Here is a 20,222-nt window from a genome sequence, read left to right on the forward strand (position 1 = left end):
TAAAGCACTAATAAGTAGAAATGATCTGCTGTAACATCCAGAAATATATAAAATTGATTGAACTGCTAAATAGTACATTAAATCTTAAGGTGTGTACGTACACACTTGAAACTTCGAAAATCGTTCAAAATATCGAATATTTTTTATTCCTACGAAATTTTCTCTGATCCTCCAGCTTTCAAACGATACCAAAATGTTGTCAATATTCGGAATATTTCTCGAGTTATAATTATTTTTCTTGGGGTACTTTCACTAAAAACTCTTGTTTCGGCTTTTTTTTTATACGCATTTTATGAAGAATGATATTTTTCCCACTATGTTGCTTCATTCAAAAAATCATAACTCAACAAGAAATTAACCAAGTACAATGATTTATATATCAAAATAATCTGTATGTAACAGTGGATGTTTTGTGCCTCAATCAAACTTTTATTTTAAGAAATAAATTTTTAATAGCCATTTAAATGTTACAATTACAGAAAAAATCTCGCTTTTTCTATTCATCGTTGATTAAAACATTGTTAAAAAAAACTATATATTTTTATAACTTGATTGAGGCAGACAACATGAAGACTAATATTAGGCATCATTTCCAACTAGAATTGTGCGTCTGTACAAATTAGAATTTAAGATATGTTTTAAGAAATATGCTAATGAGCTCATTAAAAATTATTAAATTAATTAATAATTAGGGTAATATGGTTTTTTCTCACTGAAATGAGTTTAAACATAGATTTATGATCTACTGTAAAAAAATTGGATTTTTAAATTTAAATTTTTTTTAAAAAATCTTATAGTGTGTATGTACACCTTAAAGCATGCATATTAAAACATTCGCTGCCATGATTGATGGTTGTGATTCGGACCACTATCTAATAAGATGCTTACTTCTTTGTTCTCTTAATTGTAGGTGCGAAGAAAATATCTAATTAAGTAGTATCGGTGAATCACAGGTGATTCACGCGTTGAGCAACGTGTTAAAACAAGGAGATATTAAATAAACATAGGCAAGATTTATTCGCGTCAAATCCTACACTGACTGAGAACCTTTGTTGTCACCTGAATTTGAGTGAAACAACTATCAGCATGTTAACCGCGTTGAAGATGAGACACCGATTTGCTGATTTAAGGGAGGGTTTATGGGAGTTCTTCACTTCCTCCCATTGCAATTATATGGACTAATATCAATGGCAATGAGATCACTCAGCAAGTACGATGATACACTGCTAGCAGGAAGGAAATGGTTAGTGGAATTAAAAAGAAAATCTAGGAATAATGAAACAACATGTTCCTACTTCCACGCATGTCTTCTGTACATGGCTAAGCATTTATTGTTACCAAAATGTCATGTACATTAAGTGGTTTATCTAAAAATTGTGATCTTCAGATTGTATGAAATTATGTAGAATCGAATCTAGATATCGGTTCTCCGATATCTAGATTCGATTCTACATAATTTCATCCAATCTGTATATACGAAGAGTATATACAGATGGTAGACAAAGGGAACAGACTTACTCTTCTAGTTTAATGTTGGATGGAAAAAGGAGTCAGACTGACTCCTCTAACATAACGCTGGATGGAAAATCATGAATTAGAATTGCAACATTTTACATGATTAGTATAACAATACTCTATGCCTTAATATTTAAATGCATACAGATTGTAGACAAGGAAACAAACTCTTTCCTCTAATTTAATGTTAGATGAAAAAAGGAGTCAAGGAGTCAGACTGACTCCTCTAGCATAACGATGGATGGAAGCAAGAAATTAGAATGACAGCACTCCACGTCATTGGAATTGCAATACTCTACGCCTATATATACAAAGAGTACATACATATTGTAAACAAGGAATCAGGCTGACTCCTCTAATATAATGTTGGAAGGAAGCGGAGTCAGGCTGACTCATCTTACATAGTACTTGATGGAATCAAAGAATTAGAATTACAATAGTATGTATTGTAAATATTGGACACTTTGGATGGATAACGAGTCAAAAACAATCTACTGAACTGGAAATGCCAAATAGTACATGGACAATACATGACTCTAAAATGTCTAAAAGTCTATAATTGAAAGAAGAAGCTTCCCCTTTCACTTCGGAACATTACTTAAAGTGGGACAAGAAGTCAAAATGACTCCACCCAATAACTGTAAGGCTCACAAAAAATGTGTGAAATCAAGAAGCATGCAAATTCAGTTACTTTATCAAGATATAATCATTATATAAAAAACTATTTTGTAGACGCGAGGGCATTTTGACCTACTTTAGTGGAGAGAGATTTCTAGATATTCTAATTTTAACCAGATGATCTATTCTATTCCAAAACATTGCTAAATAGTAACCGCCGAATCTCTTCACGATTAATAGTATTACCGAAATCAAATAGGCACCAAGACGGACTCAATTGATCTTGAAGCGCTCATTTAGTTTCCGATTCATCAGATCGTCTCTGGATATCAGCGTTATTATCTGTCTGATTGATTCGAAGAGCATGCAATCAGTGAGGATTAATGTAACTGACCTTTTAAATAAGATTCCACCATTGTATGTTCGAGGCCAATTGCTTCTGGTTTAACGAATTACCCCGCAATGATACATTTTGTCTAGTTACCTCTGATTAATCACTACCCAGATGCTAAATTAAACTAAAAAAACGAGAGGAATGAATATACAGTTGTTAATATACATTTTGTTGTGATATTGTGTAATAAACTGATGTATTTCATACACACTTTAAGCTATGAGTCCTATTTATCAGATTAGAAGAAGAAAGGAAAATATCAGGAAATAATTTGTAATTCAAAAAATTTCAGGTAATCAACTAAAGCGGAAAAGATTATATAGTTGCTAGTATACATTTTGTTATGATATTATGTAATAAACTGCTATATTTCTCACACGCATTAAACTTTGAATGTCATTTATCAGAGTAAAAAAAAGAAAAATATTCGGAAATAATTTCTATTGCAAAAATGAGTCTGTTGCACGTTAAATCCGTCATGACCAAACGTCCTCCCGCTGGTGTGGTGTGATGTGGAGAGGGGGGTGCCAGTGCAGGTGTCATCCTCGTCATCTGACCACGGTTCAAAATTGCGAGGTCCGTCCAAAAATAACCTTAGCATTTCTTTAAAGGGGACGTTGATATAACTAAACTAAACTAAACTAAACAAAAACTCAAAGTGATGTCCTACAAACAGTCAACCACTGACTTAAACGCTGACTTGAGCATTTTTGCAGAGCTTCTCTTGAATTAATTAAATAAAAAAAGTGCAATGGGATCAGGAAATAAGAGAATATTTTAGAATAAAGTAAATATATGTTGAATTGAGCTAAAAATTAGGAAATTAATTAAGTCTAAATTAGATTTAAAAATATCATTATATATCGGTCAATATTGTGTGTAGCAGAAAGCTCGTATTTTATAATTCGTGTCTTTCCAACAAGCGAACAAAGTTGAAATTCGTCTGTCAGTTGAACGAAACAGAATTGTCATATTTGCAGTATTATTTTTGCTTGGTTTTTATATTTTAACAAAATACCGTGTATAAATAACATGCAATTTAATGGTTATAGCAACGATCTATTGCTGATTCAGGCTTGCTTTTTACTTAATTGGTTTTATTTATCTTTATATAAAATACCTTTTTTAACCCTTAACTGGGGACGTGCGGTCTGTGAGACCGTTAGCGATGGATTTTCTGTCACCCCTATTCTATTTTTAGCTCAATTGAATGGATTGACCCAGTAGCTTCCTGTTTTGTGTCCTTCAATACACATGCACTTTTACAACCGATTTCAGCAGATGCTTTTTTAAATAAATCAGTTATTTCTTCGAGCGCGGTCTCTAAGACCGTATCTCCCTGTTAGTGTCCCAGTGATAAACAAGGCTTAGCAGATGGCGCTAAAACATGGGCCCCGAAATATTATCCAGTTTACTGATCCTATTGTGAAGCAGTGCTCCAGACACTTTTAAATGAAGCAGAAAGTGATTTTAGTGATAAGGATAATTGCACAGAAGAGTTTCTCGGTGAAAGTTCGCATTCAACTGATTTTGATATGTATGTTCAAACATAATTAATTTTTCTACTGATATGTATTTTGAAAAATTTATAAAATATATTAATATACCAAGAGATATATATACAGAATTTATAGGTTGATTTTTATACTAGTTCTTAACCTATATGTTTAAAATGCCCTGGAAAACCGTGCTATAAAGTCACACAAGCCGATAAAAAAAGGGCCAATTTTACCTATTGTCATTTTTTTTATTTTTCATATAATTGTTGAATTTTACATTACATTGTCTTCTATATACCTTCATATACTGCAAAAATAAATATGATTTAAAAAGTAAAAAGTAATATGCCTTTTCAAGAATATTATTTATTGTAACATGTAATTTGAGAAGAAAATGTACGTTCCAACGCATTTACTTTTTTCAATGATAATATATTTTGAAAAATTTCTAAAACATATCTATATATCAAGAAAAGTATCTGCAAAATACATTGGCAGTTTTTCGTACTAATACATTCATTAAAAAATTTAATTTGAGTGCAAATGAAATGCGGTCTCGTAAACCGCACCTCCCTTCTTAAGTCCTAAAATTTCAACACCCCACTTAAGGGTTAAAAAATATTAGTTATTTTCAAAACAAAACATAATTTGAATATAATTATACTGTTACACAACTTTTTATATAATTTATCCGGAAAAAAAGTTTTTAAAAAATTGACCCTTAATGGTTAAAGTCAAGAATGATTTCACATACATTTTTCACATTTTTTAAGTGATTTTATTGTATTTTGACATTTACAATATCGCAATCTTTCTATTTTAAAGCAATAGTTGAAGATCTTGAGAAAAATATTTGCTCTACGGATCTTTATTTTTCTAAAATTCATTTTTTAAAAAATATTTGAGATTTCACATTCATGTAAATGCAACTCTTTTTCTAACTTAATCAGAATTTTAAAAATGTCTTTCTAACATTCCAGATTTTTTTTTTTTTGAAACGCAAAGATTTATGAACTCCTTGAGAATTAATTAAAACGAAATCATTATCGGTAAATCTTCCAGATTCTGATTTTAATTTTATTCCCCGTTTTTCAATTATTATGTTCATTAAATTTACCGTGGAAGGATTTTGATAGCTTCTAATTAAAAAAGTTTTTATCTTAATTAATCTCGAATTTATATGTTAAAGAAATGAAGGATCTTTTTTTTTCTCTTTGTCAGGTTTGACTTAAAAAGTTCTTTTGAATATTTTCCAGATCTCTTCAAAGTTTCTAAAGTCTTTCGGTAACGAATTTAAGACTACAGTTTGTTGCAATTCTAAAATTGGATTTTTTTTTAGAGACAAACTAGGAAAGGCAAAGGTTCCAAGTGTTTGCTAGTGATTAATTGAAACAACAAATAAAAAAAATTCTTACAAATAATAGTTTTTTTTTCGAAAATAATTTTAATAGTACAATTTGAGCATTAAAATAATTTTTAAGAATTCCATAGTTGATATTTTTAAAATTCTTAATATATTTTCACTGCATTTCTTACTGTTTAAGTCCTTGATTTTCAAACATTTACAAATAATAGTTAGTAACATAAAAAAATTCTTACAAATAATAGTTTTTTTTTTCGAAAATAATTTTAATACTACAATTTGAGCATTAAAATAATTTTTAAGAATTCCATAGTTGATATTTTTAAAATTCTTAATATATTTTCACTGCATTTCTTACCGTTTAAGTCCTTGCTTTTCAAACATTTAAATTTCTAATTAGCTAGCATACCTTATAGAGGATATTTATTGTTATTTCTACCCATATAAAACCTTGAAAAACACTTGCGATAATTGCGTTCAGGATTTTTAACTTTTTGTCATTTAAATCCATTTATAGAGGAACGAGACTATGATGAGTTAGATGAAAATAATAGACGATTTTCAAGAATAGTTAGTTAATTATTTTCTAAGTTCCACTTTTCACAAGACAAAACAAACGAGAACACGAAAAAAACACTGCACTCGCTTCGAATACAATCTAATAATGACTTCCAAGAAGGATCATGGAAAATATATATTGATGTCAATAATGTAACGCCATCTGTTGTATCAAAAGAGAAGATATATATTGTTACAAATCCGTAATTTTGCTAACCGGTACGAATTGTGTCATCTTGGGAAAAACCGTTAAAACCTTTGTAAGATCTGTCCTGTGCGTCAATGACCTGAGAGCTTGGCGACCATTTGGCGACGAATTTGGCAACTAAATGGATCATACTGGAAAGTTCGAGAAGTTTCACGATCCATCCAGTAGGAACTAAGATACACCTAGGTACGACCTGATTGGTCTGAAGATTCTAGCCCCCCCCCCTCCCGGAACTATAAACGACGGGCACTCTGAAGCTGCAGTGAAGTTGTGTGGATCGTCAGAAGTTGTGTGTGAGAGGAGTCGGAGTCGTCGACAAGTAAAGAAACTGGAGGATTAGACAGCAAGCAAGTTGCTGAACTATAGCGATTAAATGCGTTACGTTATTATGATTGATCGACGGTATTTTGTTATAGAAAATTTTTTGTAACAATATATATAACCGGTACACATTTTATTTTTATTTAATTAGAGTCTAATATTTAAAATTCTGTAATTCGACTTTAGACTCAAACAATTTCATTATATGCAAAGATATTCTCTCCAAAAGAGAGTGATAGAAGGCATTCAAATAGTTCTTGGATTCATTATAAAAATTATGTGAAAATTAATTTGAAACAGGCGCATTTCGTAATTTATACAATTACACCTATACTTTTATAGTTTATTCCCAGAATCCGATAGATGGCATTAGGTGTGGCCTGGAGAGGCTTGTATGAGCAGCTTTCAATCAGTAGAAATAATATATGATCTCCAAAATTAACTTCCTTCATGTGAGGTTGTATGTGAAAGCTGGTGTGCATCAGGTCATTTATATTAATTTGGAGGATTTAAAGGAGTGTATATTAGCTTCTTTTCAATCAGTACGTTTACAAATACTTACAAATGCATTTTTTCTAATCAAGTATCACTTAGCCGAACTCCACGCAATCAAAAACATCTCACTTTGATATTTATTATTAGATTCATTGTTAGTAAACACATTTTACTTCTGTTTACCTTCGACTTTTTATCTTTACCAAATTCTTAATGGGTCAAAATCTTCTCGGATATCCTGCTCATGTTTTACAAAAATCATTTAGTGGTACTAGGAAAACTATATCGTGTATTACGATGTAATTTAGTTGAAAAAATTTGTAATATAATGTTACGAATCTGTAATGCTGCTTCCCAGCATAGTTGGTTCCACCATCGGAAAGAATGTTTTACAGTCATCGGTATTGGGCGGAGTCCGGTGTCGCATCGGAGGGTAACGGAGCTTGGTGACAAACTTGGAGACCATTTGGCGACTTGGCGATGAATTTGGTGACTTTGGCGCTAAAATAGATTATACCCGAAATATCGAGAATTTTCCCAATCCGTCCAGTAGGAACGGAGATACGCCTCGAACGTTCCTGATTGGTTGAGAGGCGTCTAGCCCCACCTCCTGAGACCTATAAAAGGAAGCGGCCGCAGCTGCTAGGGCAGAGTAGTCGGAGTCGACAGTAAAAAACTGGCCTTCCAGAGATAAGCGGAGCAGCGACGGAGTGAAGCTAGTGCTGAACTAAGCTGTGCGCTACTGTCTGTCTGTCTTGTTATATGCTGCTGTGTATGCTGTTGTTGCTGCACGTCTCGGCTGAAGATAATAGTCTTCTGTGCTGTATATAGCTGTCGTCTTTGTGCTGTCCTGTCTGTTCTGTATTCGTGTAAATAAACGTTGTCGTTTTATTTTCTACTGTCGCCTGGTGATTGAGCGTTCTCCACACCATATAACTCCCACTATCTAAACGAACCCGGAAATTTCGTAACAATAATTTAATTTTAAACAACTATGAGATATATTTTGAATTAAAAAACTATAATGAAAATAAAAAGTTCCTTAATTTGATGAAAATCTTACAGTAGACAGACGAGTAAAGAGGTGTTATATCAATCCCATGTGAAGTATCACAAGCAGCAGTCTTCGTTCTGGGGTTTTTATTGTAAAGTTAAGTTGATTAATTCAAGAGATTACATACTGTCAATTTGAATTGTGACGATTAAATCTATAGCGAGACGAACTACACAAACCGTATATTTACAGACTACACGATAAATGATCTCTAGCTAGGAAGTTAAACGAAACTGATAAATATGCCATAATCAAAATGGTGATCCTGATTATATAATTACTATGTAGAATTTTTGACTATGTATGAATGATTTGAAATAAGTTTATTGCTATGAATCGCATCCATAATTCAAACTTTTCTAATTATTCTCAACAATATATTAATTCTAAAAGGGAAGATAATCTAATTAGATAAAATATGTGAATCAAAGGTGTGAGTCAAATCGTGTTAATGGCCATCAACGTTTCAATACGAAGCCAAAATTTGATTAAATTTTTAAATGTCCCATAATGGACAAAAATTTCAGATTAAAGAATTTGGAAATTTTATCAGTGGAAGATGACGAAATCAGTGTTAGTATTCCACTTCTCAGATATCCGAGCTGTTCTTTTATAAAGACTCACTCATGGTGGCAGATTTAACACATGCCAAGCGCAAATATTTGTTGGAATTCAAAGAAATAATGAAAGTGCAATTAATTTTTTCAGAAAGCAAGTCAATGCTAACGCAGCTCTAGAATGATAACCGATATTTAATCATAATTAAACCTTTTATTGCCATGATTCACGCCTGATGTTTGAATCATCTATCTAATTTGATGATTCCTTTTTTAACATCTCTTATAATTAGATAGCAGATGTGAATCACTTGGGAGTCACGCGACCATCAACGTGTTAACATTTTTGACTGTATTTTATATCGAACTTCATCCAATGTCATCCATAAACTATTCCTTTGTTTTTTTTAAAAAACGAAGCTTTAATCTGCATCTTTCCTCATTTCTACTGATTTTAAATAAATTTATGTCTAAATTTTAATCTTAATTCTTACAGAAAAATAACAATTTTCGATTGTTAGAGATTTTTCGATAGTCTCAAATAATGTTTTAAGCAAAAAAAAAAAAAAAAAAAAAAAATATTTACCCTTTCCTAAAATAAATTATCAGCTTATATGTTAATAACAATTGAAATAAAAGTTAAAAATCTCCAGCAACAATTTTCTGCCAGTATCTAAAAAGTAAAACGCACCGCGAATCTGATTTCCACCGACTGGAGAAAAATTGACCCAGTTAAAATGGAACGCGAGGTCCGATCCTTCATTTCTAGTGGACGATCCTTATCGAACAGGCACGTGGGCATGGGGCCAACATTTTATAATTGTAAAAGAGAAAGGTTACAGCGGAAATTGTCTTGGACTCTAATTGGAATCAGCCTACAGCTGCGTTAAAAGGAAGATAAAAGGTTTTGCATGGAGTTAAATATTGATTCGGAACATTCTTCTACAGAATATATGTCTTCAGTTAGGACCCTGACAACGGTCGATTTGTTTAGGATTTCGTGGGAGACATTAATGATTCGTTGCTGTAAAATGCTGATATATTTTATTCTTAAAGAACTAGAATCCATTTTTTTTTTTTTTTTTTTCGTCTTCATGAATTTTGTGTTTGTAAAAATGAACTTTGTAATTGAATTTTCATTTATTTTTCTTGATGTCACAGCCTTTATATCTTTTCGTAATTATTAATTAGTTTTTTTTTCTTTAAAAAATTATTATTACATTAGCCGCCTTTGGCGACCAGCCAGTTCGCCAGTATTACCGCTCACTACAATTTTCAATTAAACATTTTATGTAACTGGTCTCTTAATAGAATCTCAAACAAAACATTTTTAATCTTCAAATTTTGATAGTCATACCAAACTTATACTGTTGTGTATATCGTTTCGTTCAATTTACTATATATATTTTCCTAATGTGTTGTCATTTCCGGTAAAACTTCAACTTTAATTTAAAGTGGAAATGATGAAATTGCAATTAATATAAAGATATTTTTTAATAAAACCAAGCGTTTTATTTTATTTATCATCTTTATTGTTATTTATTTATTATTATTATTATCGAATATGAGTATTGCAAACAGAATCACTCGGAATTTAAGTCTTATGTGAACTACAAAATATTTTTCATAATTTATGTAATATCTCAAACAATAATTCAACAAAAATTTCTCAGATTCATCATAAAATTAAGTTTTTAGGTTTGCTTTCAAAAGGATTGAAATGAAATCAACAATAGTATTTTGCTCCGGCCTATAAATATATTTCAAAAACTATGAAGTCTAAATTTAATGCAGTAAGGTATCATATTCTGAGAAATATTCTGGACACACCAAATTTTAAATAAATGAATGAATGTTTCTATTTTCCACGATCAACTAAGACTTATTTATGAAGTTTTGAATGTTAAAAATTTAGAAAAACTCGACATTTTCATAATCTTAGGCCAATTAATCTTGAGAAACCTGCGCGCTGATTGGCGTATTTTCTTTGATACGATCGATGGAAAACCTAAAATTATCCTTTTTTTTTATTGAATAGTGATATTGAAATTTTCATAAATCAGTCAGTTTAAGTGATTGATTTAGTTGGTTGGAAATTAACTGTTTTTATTTAAAATATTAGTGTTTCAAGAACATTTTGTTATTCGTGATTTCCACAGCAGAAGCTTTATGTAAAATAAAAAATTCGTTATTTATTAGAGCATTTATTGAATCAAGTTACATAAAATATAATCATTTTCCATTTAGACCATTTTAGCAGATCTGTATCTTACTAAAGGTTTACAAATTAGCTGTGTGGCCCTGATTTAAATGGATATCCTGTTCATATTAAATAAAACTTGCCTTAAAATAAAACTGATTTATTGGATTAATAATATAGAGAGTGTAAAAGATCATAAAATAATTTTTCTTGAATTATTTTTTTAAAAAAATAATATTTCATATTTGTTTCATTTCCTACAGACACGTGCCGAAAATTAGATTTTTGTAGATTTCATTTCCAAAAAGATTTAATTTATTTTTAGTTGTAGCTTTAATCACTGTGATGGCAACACTTTGAAAAAAGCTAATTTTTTTCCATGAATGCGAAAGGTGCTCGTGCAGCTTAAATTTTATTTTTATTTTGTACGAAAAAATTTGTTGAAAATATAGTTAAAATATTTATTTAAAAATTCATTAAAATAGAAATTTAATTTTAAGGTTAATTAGTATCATTTAAAAGATAAATTTTTGATCTTTAACTTCATGTAAAAATCTTTTTTGTGCGGTAATATTTTTGGAAGTTATAGAAGAAACACGCCAAAATTTCGCTTTATTTTTAAATAAATAAAATTCTAATTAAAAATTCGAAAAAATAATCCCCAGGTGCACATTTTCGGCCTCCAAGGTATACACGTGCCACATTTGGTAGCTGTTGGTCGAACGGTCTGGCTTGTAGAGCGCCAACACACACACACACACACACACACACACACACACACACACACACACACACACACACACACACACACACACACACACACACACACATTGAGGTTTATTATAAGTATAGATTAGTCCTATTCTTTTCTCCGCAAGCGAAATGTCGCCAAATGATTTAGACCTGCGCCAACTTGCATACAAACTTAACTCTACAATATTTTCTTGGCGGCGTTGTTAGTTTTTTTATGGCGTTGGTCTAAATTATTTGGATCTATTAGATTTATGGCACAAAAAAAGCCGCCAAAAATATTGTAGAGTTAAGTTTGTATGCAAGTTGGCGCAGGTCTGAATTATTTGGAGACCTTTCGCTTGTTCCTGGCTAACCGAAAGAATTGTAATCATAAAATTTTAAATTTCACGATTTTAATGAATCTCCACATTTCTGCTCTCCGACAGTTCGGAAATGCATTTTTCAAATTGTCTGTTTATCCGTATGTCTGTCTTTGTCTGTTTTTCTAGGCAAACGATAACACGAAAACGCTTTGAGCGCGATAGATGAAATTTGTATAAGATCTGTATTATAAATTTATATATTTATACTAAATTTTGAGCGAAATCCATTCAGAATATGTCTGTCTACCTGTGCAGTTGTTCGAATATAATTTTATACGATCACTGCAAAAAGTAGATGAATAGAATTTAATTGTAGAATAGTAGAATTTTTTCCAATCACTATGGACAACTAGATGAATAAAATGTGTTACTTTTATTTAACATTTAAGTTATAGATACGAATTAAATTTGGAATAAATCTGCCAAGGGGCTGACCGCCTGTAGGTATGTGCTTTCACAAGAATGTGAAAAGCGATAACTCAAAAATGCAACTACTTGAGTATATGAAATTCACTATGTAATTTTGTAAATTCAATCGTTGCTTTGTGTCAAATTTTGGTGTTATTTGATCGAAAAAAAGTATCCAAAATATGCATTTGGTTTTCGGTACTTCCTAATTAGTCACACCCGTGCGGTTATTCGCCAAAAATTGTACGCTAATTAGCTTTTTCATAATTATTATTTTCCAAGCCTTGTTACGACAAGCGGTTAATAATGCACAAGTATATATCTTTACAAGTTTAGAAATCTATGAGACGAAACACACAATTCTCATGTGCGGGACACTGAAAGTAAATATCTGAGTACACATGACATTCACTGCTTTGTTGAAAGTTCACAATTTTATATAGTAATAAAAGAATAACAACTTTTAATAACATTAAGAATAACACTTTAAGAGAATAAAACTTTCATTTAAAAAGTAGCTATAAAATTTCAGGAAGAGTATTTCCGCTTGTTTCTTTTGAATTATAAACCATGTGAAAGCGATAAAAAGCACAATGACAATTCTATGAATTTTGGTATGTGATTTTTCACTTCAGTTATAGTTTTATGTCCAATTTTAACTGCTATCGATCAGTAAAAGGGTTCCGAAATACATATTTGGTGTCCACGTATTTCTTTATTAGCCGCATCAAACGATTAATTGCCAATAATTGCAAATATGAATTTTCGGAGCTATTATTTACCGATAGCATTCGGTTAAATAATACAAAAGCTCGTTTATTATATTTATATTAAGAAATATAAATATAATATTATTTTAAGAAAGACCATGTTTGTTAATGTAATAATATTCCGTATATACATAATACACATTTAATTAGTTATTATTTATTACGTTAATAATAAACATTTAAAACTAATAGTAGTATATAAATGCCTGTTCTGGCGCACCTTAAGAGCCATCAATAATTTAAAATAACCTCAAAATTTAGAGCAAAAATAGTGTAAAAAGGGCATAATTAGCACACCTTAAAAATCCATCAAATAACATCAAAATTTAGAGCAAAAATAGTGTAAAAAGGGCATAATTAGCGCACCTTAAGAGCCATCAATAATTTAAAATAACCTCAAAATTTAGAGCAAAAATAGTGTAAAAAGGGCATAATTAGCACACCTTAAAAATCCATCAAATAACCTCAAAATTTAGAGCAAAAATAGTGTAAAAAGGTCATAATTAGCACACCAAAATAACATCAATAATTTAAAGTATCAAGTCAAAATTTAGAGCAAAAATAGTGCAAAAAGGTCATAATTAGCACACCAAAATAACATCAATAATTTAAAATATCAAGCCAAAACTTGGAAAAAGTTAACAAATTAACCGAAAGGCTATCGTCTTAAAATCAATATAAATTCATGCGTTGTTCACATTATTATACACATTAAAAGAAATAAAAATATAAGAATAAAAATATAAGAATAAAAATATAAAAAAAGAAAAAATTATTCATAAATACTGCACGCACCCCATTGAAAGAAATCTTTATGTTCTGTTAAAGGTTCGCCGTTTAATTTTATACATTGAAATCTAAAACCATATCGATCTACTTCTGTTATTTTAACAATAAAAGGTTCACCATATTTACAAATAGGTGTTACAGTTATTACAGGATGAATTCTAAAAGTTTCTGTAAAACTAACGTTTATTCGATCACTAGTACAACTACCTGTTAATATCTTTGTTTGCTTACCACCCATTTATAAAGATTAAAAAAAAAAAAAAAAAGAATTATTATTTATTCAAACACGTTCTTGCTATATACCATAATTTCATCCTTCTATAAAGTTTATTAAATTCTTCATCTGAAAGTTTCAGATTTCTCATAACTCTACAATCTGTTATTTTTTCAACATGTTTCATTATAAATTCAGAGGTTAAATTTTTCTGATATGAATAAATTTTATTCCAATTAACAGTTGTTTCTAGTTTTTCGATTATATTCATACTCATTTCATCTTGATACTGAGAAACTAAATCCATATCTAGTTTTCCAACATTTTCAAAAATAAATTTATCACTTAAAGTTTGATATTGTGAAATTGCAGGCCAGTGTACTTTATGATCATGCATTAAAATAAATTTTTCTGTTAATTTTTGAAATTTCGATATGATATCCCATTCAACTAAATGTTCATTTTCACTTATAAATTTTTCTGATAATTTTTGATAAGCTGATATATTTTTCCAATCAACTTTATCTTTGAACTCTAAAATGAAATTTTCTGATAATGTTTGATATCTAGAAATTAAATCCCATTTCACTTCATCTTTTAATTTTCTAATCAAACTTTCAGGCATACCACGTTCTTTTGAAACTTCATCCCAATTGACTTTTTCACTCATTTATTATAGGATGAAATTCTCTAATTAAATCTTCACTTAATTTTAGTTTTCGGGATATATAATACCAATCTACTTTATCTTGAAATTCTCTTATAAAGCTTCACTTAATTTTTGATGTTCTGATATAAGTTTCCAATCTACTTTATCTTGAAATATTCTTATGAAATCTTCACTTAATTCTTGTTTCCATGATATACCTTCCCAATCTACTTTATCTTGAAATATTATTATAAAATCTTCACTTAATTCTTGTTTCCATGATATACCTTCCCAATCTACTTTATCTCGAAATTCTCTTATGAAATCTTCACTTAATTCTTGTTTCCATGATATACCTTCCCAATCTACTTTATCTTGAAATATTCTTATGAAATCTTCACTTAATTTTTGGTGATATGATATATTACCCCAATCTACTTTATTTCGAAATTCTCTTATAAAATCTTCACTTAATTTTTGATATTCTGATATAAGTTTCCAATTAACTTTATATTGAAATTCTCTTATAAAATCTTCACTTAATTTTTGATATTCTGATATAAGTTTCCAATTAAATTTATCTTGAAATTCTCTTATAAAATCTTCACTTAATTTTTGTTTTATTGGTTTTATTAGCTTTGCTGCTAATATTCGTTTTTCTAAATAGTTAGATGAACTCATTTATTTAGAAAAATTTTATAAGTCGAAATCTAAAATAAAAAATCAAGTTTATCTTTAAATTCTCTAATAAAATCTTCACTTATTTTTTGATAAGCTGATATATCATACCAATCTACTAAATCTTTAAATTCTCTAATGAAATCTTCACTTAATTTTCAAATCTAGATTTTTTGACTTTTCTGCTAATATTGGTTTTTTATAGTCTTTAAAATAGGTAGATGAACTCATTTATTTAAGACGATAGTCTTTCCGACTATAAAAATTTTATAAATCAATTTCAGCTAATTTCTCAATATAAAGATAAGATTTCAATAACATATTAGACGTATCTTGATTATTATTAAATAATAGACGTATTATCAATTGAGAGTCAATTTTACCGTATGTTATAAAAATAATAGGATTTAATTTACCAATTTTGTCACCATATATGATATCAGTTGATTCATCATTTTCAATACTGATTGATATGTAAGGATTAAAATTAAATCTCTTTAAACAAAAGGTAATTTTTACCAGCATATCTTTCGTAAATCTCAGATCAGGAGTTAATAATGATGAAGTGAATTTATCAAAAACAATTGTAAAACTTTCGGGATAAGTATGATATTTATATTCTTGAGTTGCTAAGAATGTTTCAATTTTATTTAAGTTAGGAACATATAATCCATCATGGTCTCTAGTTAACATATTGTCAGTTTTTTTATCATTTATTTTTGTTTTTTTATCAACGTATTGTTTAGTAACTGCATCATTTTTATCTTGAGGATTAGAAAGATTTTTTAAAGAAATACCTTTCAAATCATAAAATTCTTCAGGTGGAACAGTATTCTTTTGACTTAAAGTTAAAGCATTTTTTTCGAAATATTGCTTATTGACAACATTCAAGTTTTTTATAGGATCTTTCACATTTCCGATAATTTTACCTTTAGCATCAAAATCACCATGTTCTGAATGAATTAAACTTCTTTTTTGCAATTCTACAATATCTTCTTTTAGTGATATTTGATTCAAATCAACATAAGATTTAGTAGCTGCATCACTTATATCTACAGGTTCATCTACATTTTTTAATTTCTTCTTTTCCATATCATAATCACCATTATCTGTTAATTTAAATCCAATTCCTGGAGGTCCTATACGTCCTTCTGTCATTTCATCATCAAAAAGTGGATAATAAGCAGCCATTTATTATAGGATGAAAAGCGACTATCACTCTGAATGATCTTTTATACTAAACGTAAATTTATTCTCATACATATTTAAGTAACATTTATTCCTTTCCTTCAAAATAAAATAAAATATATAATCTTTTTGGGTATTATTTTCTAATTTCCAATGAAATATTAATTCTCTGGAAGATACAGAAGTAAGATTCTTATGAGCAGATAAATCTATACAGAGAAATGGATATAATTCTCCAAAATCTTTATATCCAATCATGCAACCTGTTTCTGTATTATTAGCATTATATCCTTCTTTTAAAAGAGCTGTATATGCATTATTATAATTTTTATCCGAAAAATTTACTTTATAATGATATTCAGGATAATCTTGTCCATTTACAGTAACCCAATATTCAACTATCCCTAAATTATCAAATATTAGATTATTTTTAGTATAATCTCCATTTCTATCATTATATTGGGGAATTGCATAAAATGCTGAGACTTCATCCCATTCAGTTGAAAGTTTATATGATCCATATTTTACTTTTAAGTTTATATCAGATTTTTCTATTCTATAATGATCCCAATATATATCTATATATGAATTTAAAACTTTCAATTCTGTAAATTTCAAATTTGCGGCATTTCTAAACTTTACATAAGGTAAAAATAATGATATTTTCTCAACTTTTACTTTAAAATCAGGGTTTGCATCATCTGTAATAATCATATCCTTACTAGTATTTCTCGTAAATTCCATTCTAACATGAAATCCAGTCAATACTTTTCTGTATTCATTAAAGAAATCGAATATATATTTCAAAGGAATCCATATATTAACGGTTTTACTATTTTTTGTGAAATAATACCTTTTATCAAAGCCTTTGTTATAATTCTCATTTATTTTTAACTTATTAAAAAATTCAGTTATTTTAGTTGTATCTGTTAAAGTTCCATCATATTTTAATATATTTATATCCTTCGTATCTGCTGTATCTGAGTAAAAAAACATATTTTGAGCTTCAGATTTTGAATAATCACTTGTAAAATGAATATGTCTTAAAACTTGATCTAGAATTGAACAATTTTCATTAATCGATTCGAGTGTAGTTGAGCCAATTTGCAGTTTTTTACCCTTAAAAAAACCTCCTCCATTCTCAAAAGTTGCTTTTCTATTTCCAATATTTAAATCATTTTTATCAGTAATTTTCATTTCCAGATGAATATAGGCTCCTGAATAAAATATATTATCATTTTCACCTCTAATACTAAACTTATACGTTGCATTTTCATCATAAGCATAACTTGGATTTTCACATTCTTTTTCCTGATATTCAAATTGTTCGAGATCATTATTTTGAAAATAATGAGTATCTGTCAAATCATAAATCTTTTCCATTTATTAAGGATGAAAAGTGTAAAGGTGATAACCTGTCGGTTAAAAATCTCACTTGGAATACTTTTTAAAGCCTCCTCCAATTTTATTCTTCGATAAAATTTCTTCTACTTTATCATGAAAAATTTTCTTTGTTTTATCTTCTAATGCTGGTTTCACTCCTTTAATAGCTGCTAGAAACAAATCTTTAAAAAATCCTTTTCCTTGAATTTTTTTAGATGAAAAGCTATCTCTTTTACTTCTACGATATAATCTATGTTTATTCATTTATTATAGGATGAAAAGACTATCATCTTTAAGGATGAAAATCCTTCGTCTTTAAGGGTGATAACCTTTCATGCATCAAATTGTAAATTTTCTTTAAATAATTTCCCTCTTCTTCATCATATACAGCTACAAAATTATATTCAACTCTTCCTTTATTCAAATCTATTAGTTCATTATTTTGATTAGTAATTCTCATTCTTATTCTATATATATTCTTCTTTTCCACAGCTGAAAATATCCAATTATTAAAATCTTTAGTTATATTACCACCATGAGGAATTTTACTAACGAATGAATGAATAACATCTGAATCACAATTATTAATTAATGAACCTTTTACGATGTCACAATGAATATAAATATTATCGATTCCATGTGTAATATCTGCAATATATTCACCAAATTGATTTTCCTGATCTAATATTTTAGATTTAAAACCTAATAATTGATGAAGATTTCCTTCTGTTAAATCCATTTTAAAATTTTTCTTCAAATTAACAGAAATTAATTCTCTTTCTTCAATAATACCAAATTTAATGGGTGAATCTATTCCGAATAGTTCAATCATATAACGATTTAAACTTTTAACAGTATAACTGCCATTTGGAATTTTAATGATCCTTTCATTGTTTCCTTCAATCAATTTAAACTTATTATTATTAAATTTTTCACTTATGTTATGCCAAGTCTTTTTAATAGAAAACGACTCTAAAGCTAACTTTTTAATCTTCAAAGGAGGCGAATATTCAACTGTAAAGTCTTCAGATTTTTCATAATTATCTGATGTCAATTTTAAACGACTCATTTATTATAGTCGAAAAGACTATCGTCTTATGGATGAAAGTCGACTAATTTCTCATTATAAGCACTTGGTTCTTGAGTAAATGAATATAAAACTTCAACAGGTGATTTTCCTTTATTTCTTTCAGTTATGTATTTCATGCAAAATAAACCACATTTTACAGAAGTAGGTTGTTGTAAAAAACTAGAATTATATCTGATTTCTTTCTTAGATGTTTTAAGATAATTTACAATATTTTTAGGAATATCACCTTCTTTGAATTTGATCCCTTCATATTCATATTCACCAAAAGAATCAAAATATTCAACAAATTTATATTTAGGATCATTATAATAACAGACCCAATGAGTTCCAGATCCAGTTGAAATATCAAAATTAATTATCCCATTTTCAAATTTTCTCATTATTTTGGGTAATGTATCTATTGTAAAAACTCCTCGAAATCCTTTCTCTTTTATCATATTTTCATTAATCATTGCATCGGATATTCCCTTGGTAGATATACTCCCTTTCCATTCTTTGGTTTTCGATTTTTTTTTTTTAGGGTGCCAACCCTTCAGTCTAGGATTACCAGAGCCTGTTACTTTATCTAATACTTTTTTAGTGCCCCAAGCTCCTAATCCTGTTGCTGCACCAGTTAAAAGAGGAATAAGAAATTGTAAAAATCCCCCATTTTTATTCAATTGAGCTTTACTGATTGTAATTCTTTTACCTTCATTAATTCGATTAATATTTGTTTTTGTTAAATACAATTCATAATTCGGTGATTTAGATTTATCGATTTGTAAGGTAATTTCCTCATTTTTTCTATAAGCCGATTTTAATTTATCTTTCTGCCCATCACTTAAAAAGACTTTCTTTTTAATATAACTCATTTATTAAGGATGAAAAAAAGCGTAAAGATGTTAATTCCTTTTATAAGAGAAATTTATGATAATATCGTATTACTTGATCATTAGTCATAAATCCTTCTTTATGTAATCTATCTATTAATATAACAACTTGATTATATATTTTTGCAGGAATATCACTTTTAAATTGACAAATTTTATCTGTTAATTTATCTAAAAGCATCTTTTTATCTTCTAAACCTTCTCCAATATAATCTTTACCTAAGTTTATAAGACTCAGTGCTTTTATGTATTTTTTCATATTATTCATCTTTTTATCTGCATCTTGT

The sequence above is a fragment of the Argiope bruennichi genome, chromosome 6 (assembly GCF_947563725.1).
Source record: "Argiope bruennichi chromosome 6, qqArgBrue1.1, whole genome shotgun sequence".
NCBI classification, from domain to species: Eukaryota; Metazoa; Arthropoda; class Arachnida; order Araneae; family Araneidae; genus Argiope; species Argiope bruennichi.